Source organism: Tupaia chinensis, unplaced genomic scaffold (assembly GCF_000334495.1).
Source record: "Tupaia chinensis unplaced genomic scaffold, TupChi_1.0 Scaffold000532_1, whole genome shotgun sequence".
NCBI lineage: Eukaryota > Metazoa > Chordata > Mammalia > Scandentia > Tupaiidae > Tupaia > Tupaia belangeri.
In genome coordinates this window covers 4,922,273-4,948,523 of record NW_006160045.1, presented here as the reverse complement: position 1 = coordinate 4,948,523, position 26,251 = coordinate 4,922,273, and positions in this window count along the sequence as shown.

The window sequence follows — 26,251 nt, the reverse complement described above, 5'->3', positions numbered from 1 at the left end:
CAGGAAGGGGAGTGCTCTCTCATTTTCTCTTTCTCTCTGTCTCTCTCCAGCAAGCACACATGCCCTCTGGCAAATTTTTAAAAATAAAAGAGAGGGGGCCAGCAGGTAGTGTAGTGGTTAAGGCACTGGACTCCCACATGGCCAACCATGATTCGAGTCCTGTACCTGGCAGCTCGAAACTCAGACTGGGCACATATGCATGCATGCCCAAAATCCCTAGGGGAATGAAAGAGAAGGAATTGTGGTATGTCCATGCCCCCTGGGGGGTGATTGCTTCCTTTCCATCTCTGTCTCTATCTGTCTTCCCAGCAAGCACATGCATCCTATAGGAAAAATCTCTAAAAATAAAAAATAAAATAAATAAATAAGAGAAGCCAGATCCCACACAGTGACCACAATTTCAATCCCTGGCCCTGCCAGTCTGAAACATGCTGAGCATGCACACTAGTGCCCAGGATCTGACAGGCTAGGGGACTGGAAGGAGGGGTTTAAGATGTGACCAGACCCTGTGGAGGGTGCTCATCTCCCTCTCTCTCTTTCTCACACTCTTAATTGTTTGCACATGTGCTTGAACATGAATAAAGAAAACTAAGAGAAAATCCTTAATAACTAAATAAATAAATGTCACTACAATTCACTTTTCTGAGCCGTCACTGGATGGTCAGGCAGCCCACAGGAATATCGCTTCCCTTGGAATTCATTTTGTGACACAATTTGAACTGCTATGTACATGTTGCAAAATACACATAGTATAAAATTTACTATTTTACCCACTGTTCAGTGTACAGTTCAGCCTTATATATCTTCCCATGATACACAACCACCAACGCCCTCCATACCCAGAATTTTTTTCATTTTCTCAAACTCTTGGAAACCACCATTCCACGTTCTGTCTCTACATAAAAGACAAGGAATTCATACAGGATTTGTTCCTATGTGACTGGCTTACTTCTCTTAGCATAATATCCTCAAGGTTCACCCACGTGGTAGAATGTGTCAGAACTTCCGTACTGTTTAAGGCTGAATAACACTCCATTGTATAGCTATAAAACCACAGTCACCACATTTGTTTAGTCATTCATCTGCCAGGGGACACTTGGGTGGCTTTCACTTTTTGGCTGTTGTGAGTAAGGCAGTCATGAACATGAGCATTATACCACTATATATATTTTTTCCCACTGTATTTATGATGATGCAAATGCATGGGAGAGAGAAAGAACCCTCCACGGGGTCTGGTCACTTCATAATCTCCTTCCTCCAGTCCTCTATCCCGTAAGATCTTGGGCACTCACATGCATACTTTGTGTGTTTCAGGCTTGACAGGGAGGGGATTCACTACGTGGGATCTGGCTTCTCTTGAGCTGCACATTATGCCACACCATGGAGCTGACCATGTACCACTGTCTTTTTTTTTAAGAAAAAAAAAAAAATTCTTTTTTTTTTTTTTCCATGAATGAGATTTTGCCAGAGAGAGAGAGAGAGAGCGCGAAAGCAAGACTCCAGGTCCGGGACTTGAACCACAGTCGGCCATGTGGGAATTCCAGCGCCTTAACCACCATGCCACCTGTTAGCCCCTGTACCACTCTCTTGATGTATTTCGTGGTACCATCATTTGTTCAAACTGATGTATAAATTTTACCTTCTCCCTGGACATCTTGTAAAGGCTGTTGTGGTGAGCCACCCTCTTCAGACACTTTATGTCTATCAGTCCTACATAACTCAGGGTACCTGTCTTTGATCATAAGATTCCTTACTTTCTGCACCCTCCCCTTCACTATGTTCTACACACCTCTTATCCTCAATGCCACTGCCATCTCTTCTAGAAAACCATCCCTGCCATCCTCTACCCAGCCATCATGTTCCCTAACTGGGTACTGTAAGAAAGAAGGGGAAGTAACAGTAGTACAGTGGCCTAACATGTGGTGGCTCCTGCCCTGTGTGCCGTAACTCTCTCTGCACTCATCACACTGCTTCTGTCCTCTATCCATGACACCAGACTGGCAGAGACTTAGGGCAGGGGCCATGTCGTGATCATCTTTATATCCCCATCACCAAATCCAGCATCCACACATACACTGGAGAGGGTCTTCAAAAAGCATAGAAAATGCATACTATGAAAAAAACTACCCATGAATTTCAAAAATGGTTTGCACCAAAATAAACCTGAACTGTAATTACATTTTTCACAAACTGTTTGAAGTCCCCTCACGCATGATGAAGGCCAAAGGAACATTGAACAGGTGGATGAGTGGACGGATGGAAAGACAGAGAGATGAGAAGAAAATGGAAAACAAATGAACTGAATGTTAATTATGTGGATTGAAGACTTAAGTGACTAGTCACCGTCTACATATGTAAGTTTTACTTTTCTATAAGAAGCCAGTTTGGGATGGAAGTTTAACAAATGTCCATGTGTTACATAAAACATGCCTAGAAGGAGTTATTATTAACATCATTACACAAGTGAGCAAACAGAGGCAAAAGTGGTTTCAGGTCTTCTGTAACTTTACAGAGCTGGGAAGGAGCAGAGCGAAGATTCAAACCCAGACAGGCAGGCTCCAGGAACCATGGTCTTAACCACAGAATTACAGGGCAATACTGGATGGCCTCTAACTTCCCTTCTACACCATTGTTCTATGATTATAAAATGCTAATCAGTAAAAGGAATATTCTGGGGTTCCCAGGACTAAAGGTCACATACAATGTTGAACATTAATGGTAATCGGCCACCGGTGGCATAGTGGTTGAGGCGGTTGGACCCCACATGACTGCCTGCATGGTTTGAGTCCCAGCCCAGGCAGGGCTTGAGAAACACACTGGGCATGTGTGCGTGCATGCCTAAAATCCCAAGAGGAGAATAGAGACGAGATTCTGGCATAACCACCCCTCTGGAGGGTGCTTTCTCTTCTTCCCACTCTCTCTCTCTGATAAGCACATATGCCTCTGGCAATTTTAAAAAAGAGAAAGAGACCCTATAGAGCTAGCTAGTCCCGTCTACCATATGAGGACACAGCAAGAAGCCACCGTCTATGAATCAGAGTGTGCCCTCCCCAGACACTAAATTTGCTGGCATCTTGATCTAGGACTTTATAGCCTCCAGAACTGTAAGAACAAAATGCTTCTGTTGTTTATAAGCCACTCCACTCATAGCATTTTGTTACAACACCCCAAACAAACTAAGACACTTGCCCTCTTCATTTAGTTCCAACTAGTGAGAAAAAATTTCCTCCCTAGAATACCGAGACCCATCCTAAGTATCCAGTGAGCATTTCAACATTCCTTTATTCTATGAGAGTAGAAGTGCAAATAAGAGCATTAAACAGAGGCCAGCCGTTAAGGTAGTTAAGGCAGCTGGATCCTACATGACCAACTGCATGGGTCAAGTCCTGAACCCAGTGCCTTGAGAAACACACCAGGTGTGTGTGCATGTGTGTCCAAAATCCTGAAAGGAGGGAGAAATGGAGAAGGGACTGTAGCTTGACCATGCCCATGGGGGATTACTTTCTCTGTTTGTCTCTCTCTCCACAGCAAACACATGCACTTCCTAAAAATTTTTATACATTTAATAATTTTTAAACTTTTTAAAAATATTTATTTATTTATTTTAATTCCTTTTTTTTTTTTTTCCCATGTGACCAGAGAGAGACAGAGAGGAAGGAAAAGCAAGAAATCTAGCCACCAGGTCTGGAACTCAAACCACGGTCAGCCATGTGGGAATCCAGTACCTTTAACCACCATGCCACCAATTTTTTAAAAAATTTTATAAAGGGCATTAGACTGAAACTAGCAGATGGTATAATGGTTACGTCATTGAACTCCCATACAGTGGACCACAGTTTGAATCTCGGACCTGGCAGCTTCAACACGCCAGGTGTGGGGACATGCATGTCTAAAATCTTGAGAGGAGACTGGAGGAGAAGGGACTGCAGAGTGACCACACACACCACCTCCACCTCCACCCCGGGGGGTGATTTCTCACTTTCTGTCTCTCTGTCTCTCCAGTAGGTGCATGCACTCTAGAGCAAAAAATAAAATCTCCAAAAAAAAAAAAAAAATGAAAGAAAAAAAGAACATTAGACCAAGCAAACACAAGACATATTAACTAGCAAGATATGTAAGGACCCCCAAACTAGTCAATGCATAAATGCCTAGGCCAAGACCCACTGACCCAGAGCTATTCTCATGCCTTACTTCCTATCATTTTCACTCCTTTCTGGAGACCAGGAGGGGGACAGTATCTTGTCACTTCCTGGGACCAACCCAGGCATCATCTGCCACCCCTCTCCACACTCCCAGCACCTCCTGCTTTCTATCATCCTCTTCCCTCAACCCAATTACTTTTTAAGTTTTTTTTTTCTTCATTACATGGTGGGGGGGCAGGAGATTTTCATTCTCTCTCAAAAGGTCAGAAATCCTTAAAGAATTCATGTTTTAAAAAAACTAATTACTATCTAATGGGTGCACAGGCACCAAATGAAAAACAAAATGAATAAGATAGGATCACTAACTACACTCATGGGGTTCAGAGTCCAGAAGAGCCAAACAGGCAAAATTGCTGCATAAACAAATTCTATTAAAACCTCAATGGAGAATCAGAAGCCAGAGGGTGACCTGGGCAAGGCTCCTAAACCTCTTTATCATCTGTTATCTCCTTCCTGGCCACCATAAAGGAGCATTATAGAGAATCACTAATAACTAGGAGCACTCTATAAAGGAGGTAAATTAACACAAACCACCACCACAAAAAGCCCACAACCCAGCAACTTCCTTCCCCCCAAGTGGATGCTTCACACAGGAAGCAGGGAGCCTGATTAGGCGTATTAAAACCATGCCTTTGTATTACATTTACCACCCCAGCTACAAAAAAAACGCTCGTAAAGTCATCACAGACAGACTTGCAGCTGCCAACTGCTTCCTCCACTCTCAGCCTGCCGAGACAGTTAGCCACCCTTCTCCACTGAGTGCCCTGGTAATTGCACATCCCACTTTATTAGCTGCCTTGACCTCCAATAAAAGCCTCGGCCTAATGATGTCTGAAACCTGAGACAGGATGTCTCCCGTGTTACCAACTTACATGCTGCCTTCAGGGCTCCCTCAAATGTGTACACACACACATACACACATCCATGCATATACATGACCCCTTAGGAGGCCTTTGACTTGAAAATTTCACATCTCGTTGCCTGGTCAAATATAGGGGCATAGACCAAGAGAAATAAAGGATACAATGTCTGAGGATCTAATCAATGAACGGTTGTGTGAAAGACTTGTTGTGCTTAAGCAAAAACTCAGAGCTAGGTGTGTCTGGCTGCAGAATGTTCTGGTAATGCTCCATTAGTGCATGTGCAGAGAACTCTGTGGAAGAGGAATAACAAGTGGTATTTTTGTCTGGCTCCCGCTGCTCTGACCCTTGTTCTCGACTATATTTGCTCCAAAGTCTTACTGTGCTCTGGGCTAGTGAAAGCAAAATGAAGGTCTGCTTTTAATATCTGTACTCCCTGAACTGTGTTTGGATTCAAATACAAAGTATTAAATTCAAAATAATTGTTAGGGAAACATTCCCCAGGAAGTAGATATTAGAGGCAACCAAGACTAGAAATAAAAAAGAAAAAGAAGGGACCGGCAGGTGGTGTGGTGGTTAAAGGCACTGGACTCCCACATGGCCAACCACAGTGCAAGTCCCAGCCTGGTGGCTTGCTTTCTCTCTCCGTCTCTCTCTCTCTCTCTCATCAAATTGGAAAATAATAATAATAAATAAAGTTAAATTAAAAATAATTTAAAAGAAAAATAAAATAACCACTGAATAGACCTTGCTAACTCTGCAGGCAGCCATGTGTTTGTTACATCTTTTTCCCAGAACACAATACCAAATACTACAAGACCATCAATCCCAAGTCATGGCATGTGATATAAATACTGCCCCACACAATTAGGGCCCTATCTAGACATTTTAAAGAGCAGAGAGCCAGCTTGTGGTATGGTGGTTAAAGTGGTTGGACGTCATGGGACTAGTAGATGGCGTAATGGCTATGTCGCTAGACTACCATGTAGTCAACCGCAGTTCTAGTCCCAGACCCTGTGGCTTAAACTCACACTGGGCGCATGTGTGTGCATGCCCAAGATCCCAAGAGAAGAATGGAGGAGAAGGGATTATAGCATGGCCATCCCCCTGGGGGGTGATTTCTTGCTTTTTGTCTCCCTCTGTCTTTCTGGTGAGCACAGGCACCTTATAGCAAAAACCTCTCAAAAAAAAAAAGAAAAAGTAGTTGGATGTCATGTGGGCATGACAGACTACGTGGCTCAAGTCCCAGATCTGGAGGCCTGAGAAATATACCAGGCATGTGTACATGAGTGCCCAAAATCCCAAAGGGAGGAAGAGATGGAGAAGAAAAATTTGCAGCATGATCCTGCCCCATGGGGGATGCTTTCTTACTTTCTCTCTCTTGTTCTCTCTCTTAAGCAAACATATGCATCCTCTGGCAAAATCTAAAAAAGAAAGAGAGCAGAAGAAAGAGAAATAAAAGGGGGGAAGGGCAAAAGGACTTTGAAGAAATTTAGAACTTTCTTCTGGAATGTGTGTATGTGTGTGATGTGTTGTGTATGTATAGGCACATGTGGTATTTCGTTTGTTTGTTCCAGACAGTGCCTTGCCATGTCTCAGTCCTCTAGCCTCACCCTCCCAAGTAGCTGGGACTATCTGTATCCAGCTTTCTTAGGTTGCGCTGGGAATGAAACCCAGGCCTCCTATTTGGCCTCAGCCTATAGCTACCATGGCTGGGACAAGGATATATTTTTTAAAGACTGATGAGTTTTAAAAATGTTTGGAATTCTGGTGTTCCTACATTGCTGCCCAGGATAAATTCCTCACAAATTATTTCATTTTTAAAAATAATTATTTATTTTATTTTTATTCATTTATTATTATACTTCAGTCTGATCAGAGAGAGAAAGAGAGAGAGAGAAAGCAAGCTGCCAGGTCCGAGACTTGAACCATGGTTGGCCATGTGGAAGTATCCAGCGCTTTAACTACCACGCCACTCACCAGTCTCCCACAGATTATTTCTAAATCCTGATCAATATGGCAGATTTTTGTTTGTATTTTGCCATAGGGTGCATGCACTCTCCAGAGAGAGACAGAGAAAGGAAAAGTGAGAAATCACACCCCAAAGGGAATGGCCACACCACAATCCCTTCTCCTCCATCTTTCTCTCAGGATTTTTGAGCATACGTGCACATGTTCCCAGTATGATTTTCAAGCCAGTGGGTCAGAGACTCAAACCCTAGTCAGGTGTGCAGGATGCAGCCCCTTAACCACCTCACCACCTGTTGGCCCCATGACAGATATCTTTAATGTAAAACTAACTATAAGCGGCCTTTATATCTAAAGCAATACTTCTCCTTAAACCCTGCTTACCAAATTGCTCTTATACAATCAATTGTCCTTTTATTTGTCTTAGTTTATTCCTGGAGACAAACACAGTAGACAGTAGAGCAAACAATTTTACTAAGAAACAGGAAGAGCCTTGTCAATCAATTTGTGATTCAAATTCCAAAGGCAGAAATGACAGCGATGTGGCATTATCGGTACCTCCACTTGGCTGAACAAACTGCAAACACAAAGGCACCTTGGCAGCTGGCTCAGGTGGAAAGTCCTGCAACCGTGGCAGCCCCAAGGAACAGTTTCAGGCTCTTGGTTTAGCCAGAAAGTCTAGAATTTTTCTTTTCTTTCTTTTTCCTTTACTTTTTTTTATTTTTTTGGCTAGAATGCTTATGCAAATACCAGAGTGAGACAGAGAAAGAGGGAAGGGAGCAAGCACTCCCCATGACAACTGGTCACAATGCAATCCCCTCTCCTCTATCTCTCCTTTTGAGATTGAGGGCATGCACACACAGGCTCCGGGCACATTTCTCAAGCCACCGGGTCTGAACCACGTAGGTGTCCATGTGGAATTCAGCCTCCTTAACCACCAGGTCATGAAGCTGGCCCCTAGGATTTTTTTTTTCCAGTTTATTTATTCCATTCTTCATGAGTAAGAGATACAAAGAGAGACAGACTCATTAGGTCCCCACGCCATGTTTCATTTCCAGCCTCAACCAGCTCCAGACCTTGAGCATGTGTCTCTGGAAGATTCAGGAAGATTCCCCCAACACAAACTCAGAACTCATTAACATGAGTCAGTCTCACAGAGTGTTGGAAACTAGGATTTTCTTAGAATTTTTATTTTTATTTTATTCATGATTGAGAGCATGTGCATGTGCGGAGGGAGAAAGAAGCACCCTCAACAGTTTCTCAGCACACCGAGATCCTTTTTCCCCACCCTACCAGCGCATCAGGATTTGGGGCGTGCTCTCACATCAAATGAGTGTTTTAGACAAACCAGACTAGGGATCTGAACCTGTGGTCAGCCATGTGGATTCCAGCACTGCAGTTCAACAAGCCACCAGATTGGCCCACATCTAAGATATTGTCAGTCATATCCCTCAGGAACCTGGGGGGCAAGAAATGGGCTCCGGAAAGTTTTAGGGCTTCTCTCCAGCTTCACAGAGACTCACTGGCTTATGAGGAGTTTAGAAACCACCAACTCTCCTAGTTTACAAAAGAGAGAAGTAAGTCACAGACTGGCGAGGTGACTTTCCCAAGATGACAATGCTAATTAGTGCTGGAGGCCGGATTGCTCGACTGAGCAGTCTTTTCACCTAAATATCTGAGACTGTAGACAACTTCTGATGTACTACCCACTTTCTTTAAAAAAGAATGATGATGATGATGATGACTGTAATTTGCTATAAGACATGTTCATTTACAGAAAGAAACAAAGAGAGAAAATGAGAAAGCAAGACCCAGGTCCTGGACGCATACTGCAGTCAGCCATGTGGCAGTCCAGCCCCTTAACCACCACGCCACTTGCTGACCCTGACCACTCACTTTTTTATTCTCTTTCTTACTCTCTCTCTCTCATCCTTCCTCCTTCTCCTCCCCCTCTATCTTATTCCTCTCCTTTTAGTCCTTCTCCCATCTGTCCCTCAGCACCCTGTCACCATGCTGCCTCACTCCTCAGGGGGCAAGTGATGCTCCAGGTTGCACCATGAGCAATGGGGAAGCTGTTCAGGGCCACCTCTTCCACTTCTTGTTCAGGAAGACTTCCTCTACAGAAAGACACACAATCCAACCAGGCAACTGACTGTCCTTCTTCAACAATGCTGGTTGCCAGTTGCTTGCTTGAATCCAATAGTTTATTTTCTTTGTAACCATTTGGTTAAAGAGCTCAGTAGCTTTTGGTTGTGGTTGTTATTGCTGGTTTCTCTAACCAGTTAATATGTACATCCTTGGTTGCTGTCTGAATCCACCAGTCTCATGGAGTAGGGGGTGGGAAAGTGGTGATTAGAACTCTAAGGAAAGCAGCCACTATAAACAAGATGATAGTGTTTCATGGGAAAGTGCAGCTATTCATCACTGTTAACGGTATTACACCATAGGAAAATCTCAGACTCTGTGACCGCCTTTTATCTGAGAAAAAATCCTGAATTAGCGATTACAAATCTCAGACTTCATTCAGATTAGATAATGAATTTTTTTTTAAAGAGATTTTTGCTACAGGGCGCTTGCACTTGCTAGAGAGAAAGAGAGCTAGAAAGTGAGAAACTATCCCCAGGAGGGAATAGCCATGCCACAATCCCTTCTCCCTATTCTCCTCTTGGGATCTTGGGCATTCATGCACACACACCCAGCATGAGTTTCAGGCAGCTGGGTCTGGAATTTGAACCATGGTCAACTACATGGGAGTTCAGCAAAATAACCATTATGCCATCTGCTGGTCCCAAGATAAAGAATTGTTAAAACACACATTTATATTTGTCACCTCTATGGTGGAAAAGCAGATTTTTTAACTTATTATTTGCAGTTTGTGCTTTTCTTTCCCCATTTTTTGTTTTACTGTTTTTAATTTGCATATGCTCATTGGAGAAATAGAGAGAGAGAGAAAACGCCCCACCCCATGGGGAATAGTCATGCCCAATCCCTTCTCCTCTATTTCATCCTTCTGTCAGGGTTTTGGGCACGCATGCACACATGCCCAACGTGGTTTTTAGGCTCCAGGACCCAGGACTCGAACTGCAGAGACTGCCATACAGGATGCAGAGACTGCCATACGGCATACAGCTGCCGTAACCTCCATGCAACTGCTGGCTTTTTCAATTTGCCAGAGGGTGCATGTGCTTACTGGAGAGAGACAGAGAGGGAAATTGAGAAAGCACTTTCTATAGAGAATGGTCACGCCACAATCCCTTCTCCACTTCTCCCTCATTTCAGGATTTGGAGTAACGTTTTCTTTCTTTTTTCTTTTTTTTTTTTTTTTTTTTTTTTTTTTTGGAGAGGTTTTTGCTATAGGGCGCAGGCACTCGCCAGACAGACAGAGAGAGACAGACAGCCAGAAGCAAGAAATCACCCCCCAGGGGGGATGGCCATGCCGCAATCCCTTCTCCTCCGTTCTCCTCTCTGGATCTTGGGCACTCACTCACTCCGGTGTGAGTTTTATGCCACCAGGTCCGGGACGCGAACCACAGTCGACTACATGGGAGTCCAATGGCATAGCCATTACACTAACTGCTGGTCCCCACCCAGCATGTTTTTCAAGCCACTTGGGTCCAGGACCTGAACCACACAGTCAGCCAGGTGGGATCCACCCACCTTAATCACCAGGCCATCAGCTGGCCTCAGTTTATGTTTTCGAGTGAAATTTTTTTGTGTTAGAACTATCAGAGATTTCAAAACCATGGTATGTGGCGAGCTAAAACTTTTCCAAGAACTTTATGTGGTTGGCAACAATACTGAAGTTAAACTCTAATAACTAGAAATGATGAATAAAATAGCCTCTCAGCTGTCACTTGGTCTATAACCATGAAGATATATTTAGAATAGTTATGCTTATTAGAGAACTTACCCTACCCTGAGTCGTCTACTATGCTAACCTACACAGCAGCTTTCAGAGTATCTCCTCTTTGTAGGAGAGCTTACAAGATCCCTCTCCTCCCAGGTCAGCCCCAGCTCTGAGAGCTGAGAGCGGTGCAGGAAATACTGCTTGGTGGGGGATGGTGTTCTTTATTTCCAGACTTCTCAGAGTCTGGTCAGAATCGATGCGATAGGATCAGCAAAGTATAACTGCAAAGAAAACTGTCTGAGAAAGACAAAACTGGATTGGAAGGCAGATAAGCCCAAATTCCCGGGGCTGCTCAGATCTGCACATCGCATGCGCAGTCACTGGAGGAAATCTGCTCCCCTTCATTCACCAGAGCTGAAATGCCAAGGGCGGTCTGCAATACTCCCCGGGGAGCCTCTGAGAGGGGCCGGGTTTAGGAAAGGGATTTCCATCTGTGACGAGGAATCTCAATCCATATTCATGGCAGCTCAGCTAAAAGGAGTAGCTATTTTCATCAACTGAGCTCTGTAAACTTTCTGTGCCACCAACCTACAGATGAATAAATAAGTAGGAGATGCTTTATTTACTTAGAGGCAAATAAACAGGAAAAGAGATGCCCTGGATGGTTCAATTTTCTCTGACTACTGCTCCATTTTGGTGCAGGATCACAGGCAAAAAAGAAAAAAAAAAAAAGAAGAAGAAAGAAAGGACAGAAAGGAGGGCGGCAGGGAGAAAGGAAGGAGGGAAGGCAGGCAGGCAGGCAGACTGGAGGGAGAAAGGGGCCGTTCATAAAATTCAACTTCCTGTGAAAAGTCTTTGGAATAACAACAGAAAGTGACAGTTGAATATCACCTCACAATTTCACTTCATTCTCACAACCACCCTGGTGGAATCACTGCACCCGTTATATCATGAGAATAATCAGGCTCAGAGAGGCGAAGAGGCTCACCAAGATCATGCACTAAGAGCTCAAGCTTGATTCCGCACTCAAGTCCATTGCACCGGGTCTCATTAAGATAATAAACCTCAAACAATGACCTCTCATCACCTCTCACGGTCCTCCACAACTCTGGTTTGGGTGTCCTCACCTCTCCATCCACTCTGGACACTTTGTCATTGGCTGCTTTTCTCCAGGGCACCAGAAATTTCAAAGTTCCCCAGTGTGCTCCTATGTGATCCTTATCTGCTAGATCTTTCTAAGATATGGGACCTATTATCACTCCCACCCTCCGAAGCTCAGCCCCCCCCTCGGTTACCATGGCACCACTTTCTCCTGTTTTTCCTCTCTTTTCCAGCCTCTCCTTCCTGGCCTATCTTATTGGCTCCTCAAGTTGCCTATTTCTTTGTTGTTAATGGGCTTTACTGTCCACTGTCTCACCCTGCACACCCATGAACAGCACCTGCCACCTGTGGGTTCCAGCACCCTCTTCATGCTGACATCTTCTGGCTCCACATCTCCACCTCTGAGCCCATTCTAGAGCACCAACTAGAGCTCACTAGACCAGTCCACCTCAGGCCCTAGAGAGCCCAGACCCACTGTACAATCCACAGGCATCCTTGAAAATCTGACCCATCATAACCAAAGTCCTCTCTCTGCCTGCCTTCTGCATCTCAATAACTGGCAACACCATCCTCTCACCCGCCCTCACCAAAAATCTTGAAGAGTGCCTCATCTTTCTCCTCCCCCTCACCCAGCTAAGTAGCCACTCATCATGGGTTTTCTTCATACAATACCTATCAGCTCTAAGCTGCCTCTTCATTCCCCCTGCTACTACTTTGGTTCAGACTGCATCAACTTTTCACTCAAGTCATTGTCAAGGGCCTCCTAACTGGACTCTGTGATGATACCCTTCCAATCTACCTTCTCACAGCAATCTTTCTTAAGAGCGTATCTGATCATTTCAGTCCCTTTCTGAGCGCCATCCAATGGCTGCCCATAGCCTACAGAATAAAGTCCAGACTTTAGCCTGCAAGGTCATTCATCCTTTCCCTGCCACCTTCGCAGCCTGTCACACACACTGCGCTATGGTAACAGCGTACTGCCTCCGTTCCCCATGTAGTGCATGCGTAACCCTTTGTGCCTACTACACCTGCCATTTCATCGCCTGCAATATCCGTGCACCACCGTGTTCAAGTGCTGAACTGCTACTCAGCTGTCCTTGGTCAGTCGGTTCAAGCCTCACCTCTCTGTCTCTCTAGCAGACTGCACAGCCCGTTCCAACACAGAACAGCCAGCACTTCAACTTTCTGTTTTCCTGTCTGTCTCTAATACTCTAGAGACAGACAGTGAGTTGCCTCAGGACAAGAATTGAAATCCTTTTCATATCTTATAATGAGGCCTAGCACTTTAGCTGGTACAAAAACAGGAATAAAAAATGCTTATTGGCATAGAAATAGCAGAGCAAAAACAATGAATAAAACATTAGCAAACTGAAGCCAGCAGGTGGCTTGGTGGTTTTGGTACTGGACTCCCACGTGGCCGACTACAGTTTGAGTCCTGAACCTGGAGGCTTGCTTTCTCTCTTTCTTATTTTTTTTCCCACTCTCTCTGATAGGATTTTTTTTAAAATAATAATAATAAATAAAATTAAATAAACAATTCTTTTTTTTTTTCTTTTTTAGAGTGATATTTTTGCTATAGGACACATGTACTTGCTGGAGAAACAGAGACAGAAAGCGAGAAATCACCCCCCAAGGGAGATGACCACGCCACAATCCCTTCTCCTTCATTCTCCTCTCAGGATTTTCGGCATGCACACAAACTCACCCAGTGTGAGCTTCAAGCTGTCAGGTCCAGGACTTGAACCATGGAGGTCCAGCAACATAACCATTACACCATCTGCTAATCCCAATAAATAAATAATTCTTTTTAAAAAATAGCAACTATATCTAGCAGCATGGTTTTGAAAATGTGAACAGGTGAGGTTTATTATGGGAATGAAAGGATGAATCACTATTAGCAGGTCAATGATAAAATTTACAATGTCAGTAGATGTGAGGAGAAAAATCACACGACAATCTCCCTAAGTACTGAAAAGACATGGCAAAATATAACATCCACTTCTAATAAAATATAAATAAAATATAAATTGATGGATATTACCTTAACTTTTGAATATATAAAAACCTAAGTTCAAAATTCAACATCTTGGACCCAGTAGATGGCGTAGTGGTTACGTCACTGAACTCCCATGGTTCGAGTCCCAGGCTCAGTGGCTTCAAACTCACACAGGGCGCATGTGCATGCATACCCAAAATCCCACAGGGACTGTGGCATGGTCATCCCCCACCCCCGGAGGGTGATTTTTCATTTTCTCTCTGACTCTCTCTCTCTCTGGTGAGTGCAAACATCCTAAGTCAAAAACCTCTCCAAAAAAAAAAAAAAAAAGAAAAAGTCCCCATCTTGTCTTTTTTGTTTGTTTGTTTTTGTTTTTGTTTTTTGAGAGGTTTTTCTTTTGCTATAGGACGCGTGCTCTTGCCAAAAAGATGGAGAGCGACAGAGCAACAGAAAGCAAGAAATCACCCCCCAGGCGGGATGGTCATGCCACAATCCCTTCCCCTCCATTCTCCTCTCAGGATCTTGGGCACACACGCACACATGCCCAGCATGAGTTTAAACCACCAGGTCTGGGACTCAAACCGCAGTCAACTATGTGGGAGTCCAGCAACACAGCCATTATGCCAACTGCTGGTCCCAATAGTCAACATCTTAATGAGAAGACAACTATTCAAATGCCCACCATATAACTACTAGTTAACACTGTTTTAGAAGCATTCATCACTGTAACGAATAAAACTATTGAGTTGTCAGAAAAGGCATCATGACTTTTGCTTTCATAAAAATAGCAAAGGAAGGGGCCATGGTGGTTAAGGCACTGGACTCCCACATGGCTGACCGCAGTTCAAGTCCCAGACCTGGCAGCTTGCTTTCTCACTCTTGATCTCTCTCTGGTGTGCACAGTTGCTCTAAAGCAAATTTTAAAATAGCAATAATAGATAAAATCAAATAAATCTTTAAAATACTGCCAATCATTGAGTCATTGGAAAAGTCATAATGCATTTTTGCATAAGAGAAAACACGGCATGATTTTTCTGATGACCCAATAGAAGAGAAAATAGAAGTGAAGGCTCTTTTTACCATATAAGAAAAAACATACTACCTAAGAATAAATATTAGAAGAAATGCATAAAGCCTACCTGAGGAAACCCTTAAAACTGGCTAAATTCCATATTCTTGGGAAAAACTCAACACTATAAAGAGGCCCATGATCCCCCCCCCAGGTGAATATAGGAATTTAACATGATCCCAATTAAAATATTTTTCTGGAATTAGGCAAGTGAAATTTACAGTTCATATGGGAAAATAAGAAAGTACAGCCAGAAAACTCCTAAAAAGAGAAGTCATTGTTTAGGACAGAGAGAGCTAGCCCTACCGAACATTACAATACTCTACAAAACTTCCATAATTAAAATAGTGTGGAATTGGTACATGAAGAGACAAACAGAACATAAGAGCCAGCAGTGGTGTGACAGTTAAAGCAGATGGATCCCATGTGGCCTACTGCACGGTTCAAGTCTGGCATGCTCAAAAATCCCCAAAAGAGAGAGCAATAGAGGAGAAGGGATTGCTGTGTGACCAACCAATCCCCATGGGAGGTACTTTCTCACTTTCTGTCTCTCTTCTCTCTTCTCTCCTCTCTCTCTCTCTCTCTCTCTCCCATAAGTGCACATGCCCTTTGGAAAATTTACCAAAAAAAGAACATAATAGAAGATCCACTAATGGACTCAAATGGAACTGAAAATTTGGATTAGGATAATGATGGTATCTTAAAACAGTAGGAGGAAGATGGATGTTTTAATAAAGGGTTTAAGGACAACTATATCAACATTCAGAAAAAATTTATACCTCTCTTTATATACCAAAATAAACTCCCAATGGGTCAGAGATCTACATATTTTGAAGACACTATATAAATACTGGGAGAAAACACAGATAAATTTCTTTAAAATCTGGAAATGGTGGACAGAGTCTTTTCTAACCATGACCCAAAATTCAATTTTGTCAGATGACTTCTGGGACAGTTACAAAGCCTGATGGATACAAACTGATTTGCTATTTTCATAAACGTTTCAAAAATAATTTAGAAATACAGATGTATTCTGTCCTTTTGCACCTATACAAATGAATCTTGGGGCCAGAAGATGGTGTAGCAGTTACATCGCTGAACTCTCACACGGACAACCACTGTTCAAGTCCCAGACTCGGTGACTTAAAACTTGGGCCGGTGTGTGTGCATGCATGTCCAAGATCCCAGGAGAAGAATGGAGGAGAAGGGATTGTAGCGCGGCCATCTCCCTAAGGGGTAATTTCTCACTTTCCCTCTCACTGTTTCTGTCTCTCTCTGGAGAGCACACGCACCCTAAGCCGAAAATCTCTACCAAAAAAAAAAGGTATCTTAAGAAATTTCTGGGACAAGCAGGTGGTGTGGTGGTTGGGGTGCTGGAAACCCACATGGCTGACCACAGTTCGAGTCTCAGACCTGGCAGCTTGCTTCCTCATTTTGCTTCTTTCTCTCTGTCTCTGTCTCTCTTGAATAGCAAAATAAGAAATAAAAAATAATAATAATTTAAAAATTAAATAAATAATTATTTTTAAAAAAAGAGGGACCAGCAGATGGCATCATGGTTACATTGCTGGACTTCCACAAAGCCAACTGCGATTCAAGTCCTGGTTCCAGAGGCTTGAAACATGCTGGGTGTATGTGCATGTGTGTTCAAATCCCTAGAGGAGAATGGAGGAAAAGGAATTGTAGTGTGGCCATCCCCCCAGGGAGGTATTTCTCACTTTCTGTCTCTCTCTCTCCAACAAGCGCCCATGCCCTATAACAAAATTCTCTCAAAAGAAAGAAAGAAAGAAAGAAAGACAGACAGACATTGGGACTGGTAGATGGTGTGGTGGTTGGGGTACTGGACTCCCACATGGCTGACCATGGTTCAGGTCCTGGACATGGCAGCTTGCTTTCTCACTTTCCCTCTCTCTCTGTCTCTGGTCAAATTAGAAAAAAATAATAATAATGATAAATAAACTAGAATAGTTGATTCTTATAAAGGAAGAAAAAAGGAAATTTCTGACTGGTGCATATAAATATGAAAGATCAGTTAAGGGCCCATTCTAAACCCTGCTCCTTCACCACCATAAGACAATATAGGAGGTTTTAAAAAGGAAAGAAAAGATTCTTATGAACAGCTTGTGACTTCAGACAGTGGTGAAAGGGAAACTCGTCTTGTATTCCTGAAGAGAGACTGAGGACTCTTGGAGACACCAGTCAATTTGCAATCTTTTCAAGGATAGAACAGAGTAAAAGCCTGGCAGTCCTGCTGACACAGCACTGAAACGTCCAGCTGAAGAACTCTTCCTCTCCGAAGGTCAGGACAGGGCCCTCAGGCAGGGTTATCCCTTCAGAAAGGACTGACAACACATCTTTACTGAGTGAATATAAATATGAGGAAGTCTCTCCCCACACCCCAATTACATTCCAGCTGAGAAAATTACTCAACTCCGAATCTTGACAGTCTGGCATATTTCCCCCCCACCTTCCCATTCCTCAAAAGTCAAGTCATAGGGGACCAATAGTTAGCGTAATGGCTATGTCACTGGACTCCCATGTAGTTGACCGTGGTTCGCGTCCCAGACCCGGTGGCTTAAAGCTCACGCCAGGTGCGTGTGCATGCGTGCCCAAGATCCTGAGAGGAGAATGGAGGAGAAGGGGTTGCGGCATGGCCATCCCTCCTGGGGGGTGATTTCTTGCTTTCTGTCTCTCTGTCTCTCTCTGTCTGTCTGGCGAGCGCATGTGCCCTATAGCAAAAAAAAAAAAAAAAAAAAAGTGAAGTCATGAACCCAGGGAAAATATTCATAACATTTGCATGCAGGGGTCTGTCACTTGGTCAGTTATAGCAACAATGACCTCAATGAATTTTGGATAACAGTGTACTTGGATTTCTCTGTTTCTTGCATCTTTTTCATGCTCCCTTTTGTGAGTTCAACCACATTAAGCACCTGGAATTCCAGGTAAATAAAAAAAAATTATAGGGCCAGCAGATGGTGTGGAGGTTAGAGAGGCTGGGTCTCATGTAGCCAACTCCACAGTTCAAATTTCAGATATAACAGCTTAAAAAATACACCAGGTGAGGCCTGCAGGTGGCGTGGTGGTTAAAGGCACTGGACTCCCCCATGGCCAATGGCGGTTCGAGTCCGGGAGCTGGTGGCTTGCTTTTTCACTTTCCCTCTCTCTCTCTCACTATCCCTCCCTGATTAAATTTTTTAATGAATGAATAAATAAAGTTAAATAAAATAATTCTTAAAAAAAAAAGGAAAAGAAAAACACGCCAGGCACATGTGCATATATGTTCAAAATCAGAAAAGGAAAATGACAAAGGGATTGTAGCATGGCCATTCCCCCAGTGGGTGATTTCTCATTTTTTCTTTCTCTCTTTCTCTGTGTGCGTGTGTGTCTCTCTGACAAGTGCACACACCCTACAGGAAGCCCTGGGAAAAAAAAAGGAAAAAAAAAATGTTCATCTTCATTTTCCGGTATGAAGTTTTATGTGTACCAAGTGGTGTGTGTGTGTACGTGTGAAAAGTACTTAGCACTTAAGGACAATGATCATTAGCCATTTATTATCAACATTATTAATACCATCACAGTTATTATTAGCTGATGAATGGTACAATCTGTGCCACAGAGCAACTGATGTTGCCTAAATTTTAATTGACTTAATCCTTCCAAATGCTGACAAACCACCAGCCTCAGCCATTTAAAAATCACATTTCTAATGCAATAATCCTATCTACAATGAATGTGGAAGGAATTATTACAGGCCAGGGATTTTTTGCAAAGTGAATTAAGTCACTATAAAAACTGACCATGTTGGTTCACAATTAAAAGTCTGGTAGAATGAAATGCCATTATTCCATAGCTTGCTAAGCCTTAAAGAAGAGATTACTGCTCACATGTCCCTACTGGGAATGTTTTTATAAACTCCTACGCTGTTACAGAAATTTTTAAATGATAAATGCTACAGAACTTTTTCATTACTGATATTATCTCTGAGCTGCTTCTTTATCTAAAATACTTCTGAAATGGGAAAGACTCAAATGAAGCTCTTTGAAAATAACCACATGTTTTAGAAGAAAGAAAAGATGTCAGCTAGAATTCCCTCATGATTAATAAGGATTTAAAACGCAATGTCTGTTTTATCTATTTATAATGTGTTTTATGGTGGCTTTGAAGGGACCAAGGAACCTTTAGAATAGAATTATTTTCTTCATACCCCTCTTTTGGAGCTGGAGATATATATATATATCCCCAAGTCTAGACTTCCTTGGTCTCTGGCTATTTAGAGCCCATGTTTGGTGTTTTGAACCCCTGTGACACATTCCTTTCTTTCATCTCTGATTTCTGGCCACTCCTCAGTATGTCTGGCTAATCTTCCTGATATTTCTGGGGGAATAAATGGACTTAGAATGTGTGAGTGAGGAAAAAAGAAAATCAGATAGGAACACAGTTCTGGACCTTAAAAAAAAAAAAAACACATAAAAGGAGATTTTCTTTTATTGATATGGAAATGAACAGATGCCTGATAACCTCTTGCCAACCTGGAGCATTTCTGCTTCCTCCAGGGAATTTCTTAGGGCTTCTGTTTCCTAGGATGTACACCGCCAATTCAAAAGTTCTGTCACAGATATCGGAATGATCTGGGCTGGCACAAAAATGAGAGAGTCATTCCTTGGCCCCTCTTTCTGGCTCAGTGCCTCGACAGTCTATAAAACAGGAAAGACACTCTTGCCACTGGATGCGACGTGATCTTATATTTACACACTAGAACACCACAATGGCTAAAAGGACTGTTCTCACTTAAAATCCCAACACTTTACATCCACATTCTTTTATCTGACCACTTCCACTTACCAGCCCTAGAACTGATATAAACCCAGAAAGTACTTTTTTACTGACCGATGTAATAAAAGTCAATCCGATTGTTTTATGATCCACCATCAGGCACAAATCTCAACTCACTGAGGTGGGCCGCTCCTGGAGAGGATGAATCCAGAGCATCATTAACAGATTTATGTGAGCTTGAGGTTGTCATGCCTACATTCCAGAGTCTTGATATAGCCACCGACAAACTATTTTATTATTAAGTCTGCCTCAACTCTCCATCTCTTTCTAGAAACACAAAGTCAATTCATGGAAGATCATACCCATTATCATTCTTTATGAGTGTCACCCAAACCTGGGTCTCCTCCCATTTTCTGCCTCAGTCAATCCTACCACCACCCACCCAGTTACATTCATGTTATATCACCTTCTGCCATGAAGTCCTATCCTCCAGTGACCACACAATTACTAGGGTACTCAGAACAGGGCAGTCACCCTCAGGCCACCAGAGGCAATCACTAACTGTGGGACCAACCAGACGCCTTCGCAAGGGTTCTCTAACACTTCACTCTGTCTACCACCTCCTTAACTAACTGTCCCAAAGACAAAACTAAGAAGGAATTCAACAGAGCTTGCTACTTATCAATGGGCATAATGTGAGATTTCTGAGGAGGCTTCAAAAAGCTCATGGAAAATGTATATTATGAAAAAACTACACATGGATTTCAAATTTTTGGCACCAAAATAAACTCATAGTTTAGTCTATTTCTATGAACATTTTTATAATAGAAAGCACATGAGGGGCCAGTAGGTGGCATAGTAGTGAAGACACTAGACTCGCACATGGCCAACTCCACGGTTAGAGTCCCAGGCCCGGTGGCCTGGAAGACACACCAAAGACGTATGTTTGTCTGCCCAAGCCCCAGAAAGAGAACACAGAAGGAATTGCAGCATGGCATTCTCTGATGGGAAGTGATTTCTCACTTTTTGTCTCTCTCTCCCTCTGGAAAGCACACACACCCTATGGCAAAAAAAAAAAAAAAAAGAAGCACATATATTTGCATGAGAAAGAGAGAAAGAGAGAGAGAATCACCCTGAAAAGGTCTCATCATGCTACAGTCCCTTTTCCTCAGCCTCTAGTTCCTCAGGATCCTGGGCACCCGCTCACATCAGAACACTTTCAGGCTCATCCAGGGATCTGAACCCACCATGGCTATATGTTTCCAGCCTTGCAGAACACTTGGTTACCATTGCCGTAGCAGCTGCACCCTCCACAAAATTTTTGAAGCCCCCTAGTGTGATAATATAATCTTTTGGAAATGTGCTGGTAAAATTAGAAACTGAAAGTGGGTAATTCTTTTTTTTCTTTTTTTTTTTGCCATAGGGCACATTAGCATGCCAGAAAGACAGAGAGAGACAGAGAGACAGAAAGTGAGAAATCACCCCCCAGGGAGGATGGCCATGCCACAATCCCTTCTCCTCCATTCTCCTCTCGGGATCTTGGGCACGCAAGCACGCTCACCGGGCATGAGTTTAAGCCACCGGGTCCGGGACTCGAACCACAGTCAACTACCTGAGAGTCCAGCGACATAACCATTATGCTAACTGCTGGTCCCTGGGTAATTCTTTTTTTAAAAGACTTTTGCTATAGGCCACACGTGCTCACCAAAGAGACAGAAAACAAGAAACTGCTCCCCAGGGAAAATGGCCATGCCACAATTCCTTCTCCTCCATTCTCTTCTCAGGATTTTGCACAGATACGCACATGTGCCTGGCATGGTTTTAAGCCACCAGGTCCAAGACTCAAACTGCCAACTATATGAGAGTCTAGTGACATAACCATTACGTCATCTGCTACTCCCAGTAATTCTTAAGTCATATAAAACTTTAAATTCCATAAAACATAAATCTAACAGAATCTTGTCTGATTAATAATTACCAACCCTCATATCTTTCTCTAAAGAATGAAAGCACTTTTTATATCTAACCTTAGATCATTGTTATGACATTCTAAGAGTTTGAGTCATTTTTTTCCTTAACATATTCATGAGAAAGTTAAATTAAAGGGGGAATTGATTTACTTGGTGTCACAAAATAGAGCAGTGGTGGACAACAGATCCTAAAATTATAAGGTTCCTGAACACACTGCATCTTGCCTTCAACTTTCAAATACCTACCTAGGAGATTTTTAATACCACCTTGTAGAATTTAATACTCTAAGAAAATATTCCCCAAGTGCTGTTAAGCATCTTAAGTGAATTATAAAGATGATTTTTGCTAATTATCCCTCAAAAACATGTCTTTATCTTCCAGACTTTCTCTCCAGGGTGAACTGCATGTTGCAATCACAATGATATCTCTTGTTCTACTAAAATTTAACTCCTTCTGTGCCTGAGGGCTACAAAGGTTCATAGTTTGTTCATAAATCCAGCTCTGGAAAGAAGAAAGAACTTGTCTCCAAGTTATAATGGCTCTCCAAAACTATGCACCATGATGCGATTGCAGAGAAAGTGAGAATTGTTTTAAAATGTTGTAAATAGTAAAAGTATAATGGGAATTGTATCTAACTCATGGATCAAATGCTTAAGACACATACAGCCTTAAAATTATTATTGTCAAAGGCATATGGATTATTTGTAGTTAAAATTGAGCCCACCCCCCAACCACCAAGTTGATAATGCAGGGGAAACTTTTAGAGATATCGAGCAGGCAAAAACTTAAGACCTCTAAAATGCAGGCAATAATTCCAAAAATAGACTAATAGGATTACATCGGGTTAAAAAGCTTCTGCTTAGCAAAAGAAACAATAGTTAGAATGAACAGGCAGTCCTTGGAATGGAAAAATATATTGGCAAACTATGCCTCAAAGGACTGATAACCAGAATATACAAGGAATTCAAGCTGCCTATCTGAAAAAAATAAATAAATAAAAAAGATCACCCAATTAAAAGATGGGCAAATGAGCCTTACAGACATCTCTCTAAGGAAGACAAACTTTTTTTTTTTTTTGAGAGGTTTTTGTTATAGGGCACATGCACTTGCCAGAAAGACAGAGAGAGACAGAAGACAGAAAGCGAGAAATCAACCCCCAGGGGATGGCCACACAGCAATCCCTTCTCCTCCATTCTCCTCTTGGAATCTTGGGCATGCATGCATGCACACATGCCCGGCGTGAGTTTGAGCCATGGGGTCCGGGACTCGAACCGTGGTCAACTACATGGGAGTTCAGCGACATAGCTGTTACGCTAACTGCTGGTCCTAAAAGAAGACATACTAACAGCTAAAACACATAAGAAATAATGCTTAGCATCACTATCATAAAGGAGATACAAATTAAAACCACAATGAGATTCCATCTAATCCCAGTCAGAATGGCCAAGATTAAAAACATAAACAAAGGGGCTGGCAGGTGGTGTAGTGATTAAGGTGTTGGACTCCCACATGGCCAACTTCAGTTCAAGTCCCAGATTTAGTGGCATGCTTTCTCACTTTCCCTTTCTCTTTCAGTCTGCTTCTGGTCAAATTAAAAAAAAAAAAAAAGTAATAATGACAAGTAAAATTAAATAAATAGTTTTATAGATGAAAATAAAACATAAACAATTATACATGCTGGCAAGACTGTGGTCAAAAGGGAACTCTCCTACATTCTTGGTGGGGATGTAAATTAGTATAGTCACTGTGGAGAACAATATGGAGGTTCCTCAAAAAACTACAAATAGAACTACCATATGATCCAGCAATTCCACTCCTAGTTATCTACGCAAAGAATAGGATAACAATCAGTCAGAAAAGTGCTTGCACATCCATGTTTATTGTGGCATTATTCACAATTGCTAGCACATGGAATGAACCTCAATGTCCACTAACAGATGAATGTCTTGAAAAAGTGTGGCACATACACACTATGGAATACTACTCAGCCATTAAAAAACAAGACCCTGGCATTTGATAGAAAGTGGACAAATATGGAAGATTTACTACAGAATGAAGGAGACTATGAAAGAGACATTGTATGTCCCCACTTAATATATATCAAATGTCCACATTCGATAGTAGGAACTAAAAGATTGGAGTATACAAAAACATAGAGAATGGCTGCTGATACTGGAGACAGTGCAGGAAGAGGGTAGAAGGTAGGGAAGGGTAAGAGGAAGGGAATTAAAAAGAAAAATAGAGAGGCAAGACATTTAAGGGACACAGAAATGGAGGACTGTCTGTTGATAACATGTATGATAATATCTTTAACTAGATTGGTGTGTAGTGTATTCATTCTGGACAAATTCATTTTATGAGCTATAGTGAGGTACAGTGATTGTATGTATAAAATAAAATTTTTTTAATGAAAAAAAAATTTAGGTCCCCATATCTCATTATTAGCAATGAGCTAACCCAAAGCACCATTACCACTGGCTAAATCCTATATACTCCCCTGTACTAAATATCATGCCTCACTGTGCTGGTCCATATATAAAACTCAGGCAATCCCAACACTGTGTGACATTCATGTGTGTACTTAAAGTGGTCCCCTGCAATTGTCGCTATAACTGACAGGGCTTCTCTAGAAGTCCCTGATCACTACAATTCAGTGTAGAATGTTGAGGTTCAGCAGATCAATGGTGCTTCTGGAGCCATTATCTCACTCTGACAACATAATCAGCTTCCCATCACTTTTATTTCACCACATAAGTAAAATTGGCAAATATACTGAGCTGCAGCCTATAATGCCAGGAATTAATCTTATAGGCTGCCTCGACAAAAACAAAAATTTAGTTTGTCCCATGACTCCATAAAGCATGATGGATGCTTTAAATTTTAACCTGTTTCTTCTTCCTGTAGACTTTCTTCCCCTTACTCCATTTTAGCAAAAAAGCATATTTTGATTCACCTCTTCCCATAAGGAGCACTCCAACAACACAAAGAACCTCCTGAAAGAATGAGTCCTCAAGAATGTTATAAACAATTCATAGGGTGCAACTTATGATTCCCAAATACCAAATGTTTTATTTTCAAAAACCAAGGTTCTTCAAATCTTTATAAGATGTCTAGTTACAGCAATCTAAACTCTCTCCTTTGTAAGAAACTCACCAAAAATACAAAAAAAGATATAAACTATGTATTTTGTAGCTAATATCTAGATCCTCCATTAGAATATAAGCTCTATGTGGACAATCTAAGTTCCACATGGACAAAAACTGAATGTTCCTCTTATTTTCATTTCTCTTCCCTAAAGTGCCCTGAACAGTGTAGGAAATCAATAAATACTGATAAATGATTAAAATGGCAAGTAAATCTGTGAGAGAACAAAAAGATATGAAATTGGAGGATCTAGCATGCTAGGGTGAAACAAGCCTGTCAATTCCCCAAGATTTATTCTTGGCGTGTCCCTGGCAGATTTATTATCAAACTACAAAATGGCATCCTGACAACAATGTATGAGTTAATTATTCTTGAGATAAGTTCTGGATTCATAAAACCAATTCTCTTGGTGGTAAATCCCCATATTTTAAATTTTACAACTTTTATGGGTATTTGTGTAATTTAACCCTTGGATATGAAAACATCAACGGCTGTGTTTGGATAAGCAGATGAGGCAAGCACATGCAGTTATTCCTAAACGCCACTTGAAAGCACAATATTTCATTTCAAAAGTCAGAAATATAAACCAGAAAATGCCACTGTCAGAAATCTCCACAGCAATCCACTGTTTTCTTGATATTTCTCTCTAACCACTGATAAAAACTCTTTGAAGTGGAAGAGTAAATATTATCATTTGATAGTACTTAGACCCGACAGTGCAAATACAATTGCATTGTGTTGCACTCTGGAGGCTCCCAGGCCGGTCACACAACGCCAGCAGGGTTGCTATGGAAGAACTAACGTGCTTAGTGCAGGAGCAGAGCAGGAGGTAGCGCGGCTTGGAGAACCTATCCACCGCTTAATCTTCCTTAGAAAGACTCTCAGAATGCTAAGGAGAAAATGCTGGCTTTCGAATATGCATTTTGTTTCTGTAATCCTGGGAAGAACTGCAAACAGGCAATGGAAAACGCCAACTCCCAAATGTCAGCTTGCTTTCATGGCTTTCAACGACATTTTTTTTAAGGATCTCAGAAGAGAGGGGTGGGAAGAAAAGGCTAATCGGTCGGGAGTGGGAGGGTGGGGAAGCAGGACAAGACACCTTGGACATCCCCCGTGGACCATGAGACCAGATGACGCGGGCGCTCCTCGCGCTCAGAGCCAGCTCCCCGGCTCCAGGACCGTGTGGCTGCACGAGTCGCGCCCCCAGTGCGAAGCAGCCCCCCGGGTTGTGGAGCAGCCCCCTGCACCACCTGGCCCATCGGGCGGCGCCTAGGCGCGCGGTCGCAGCATGCAGTGCAGCTGCGGTCGGCTGCGGAGCCG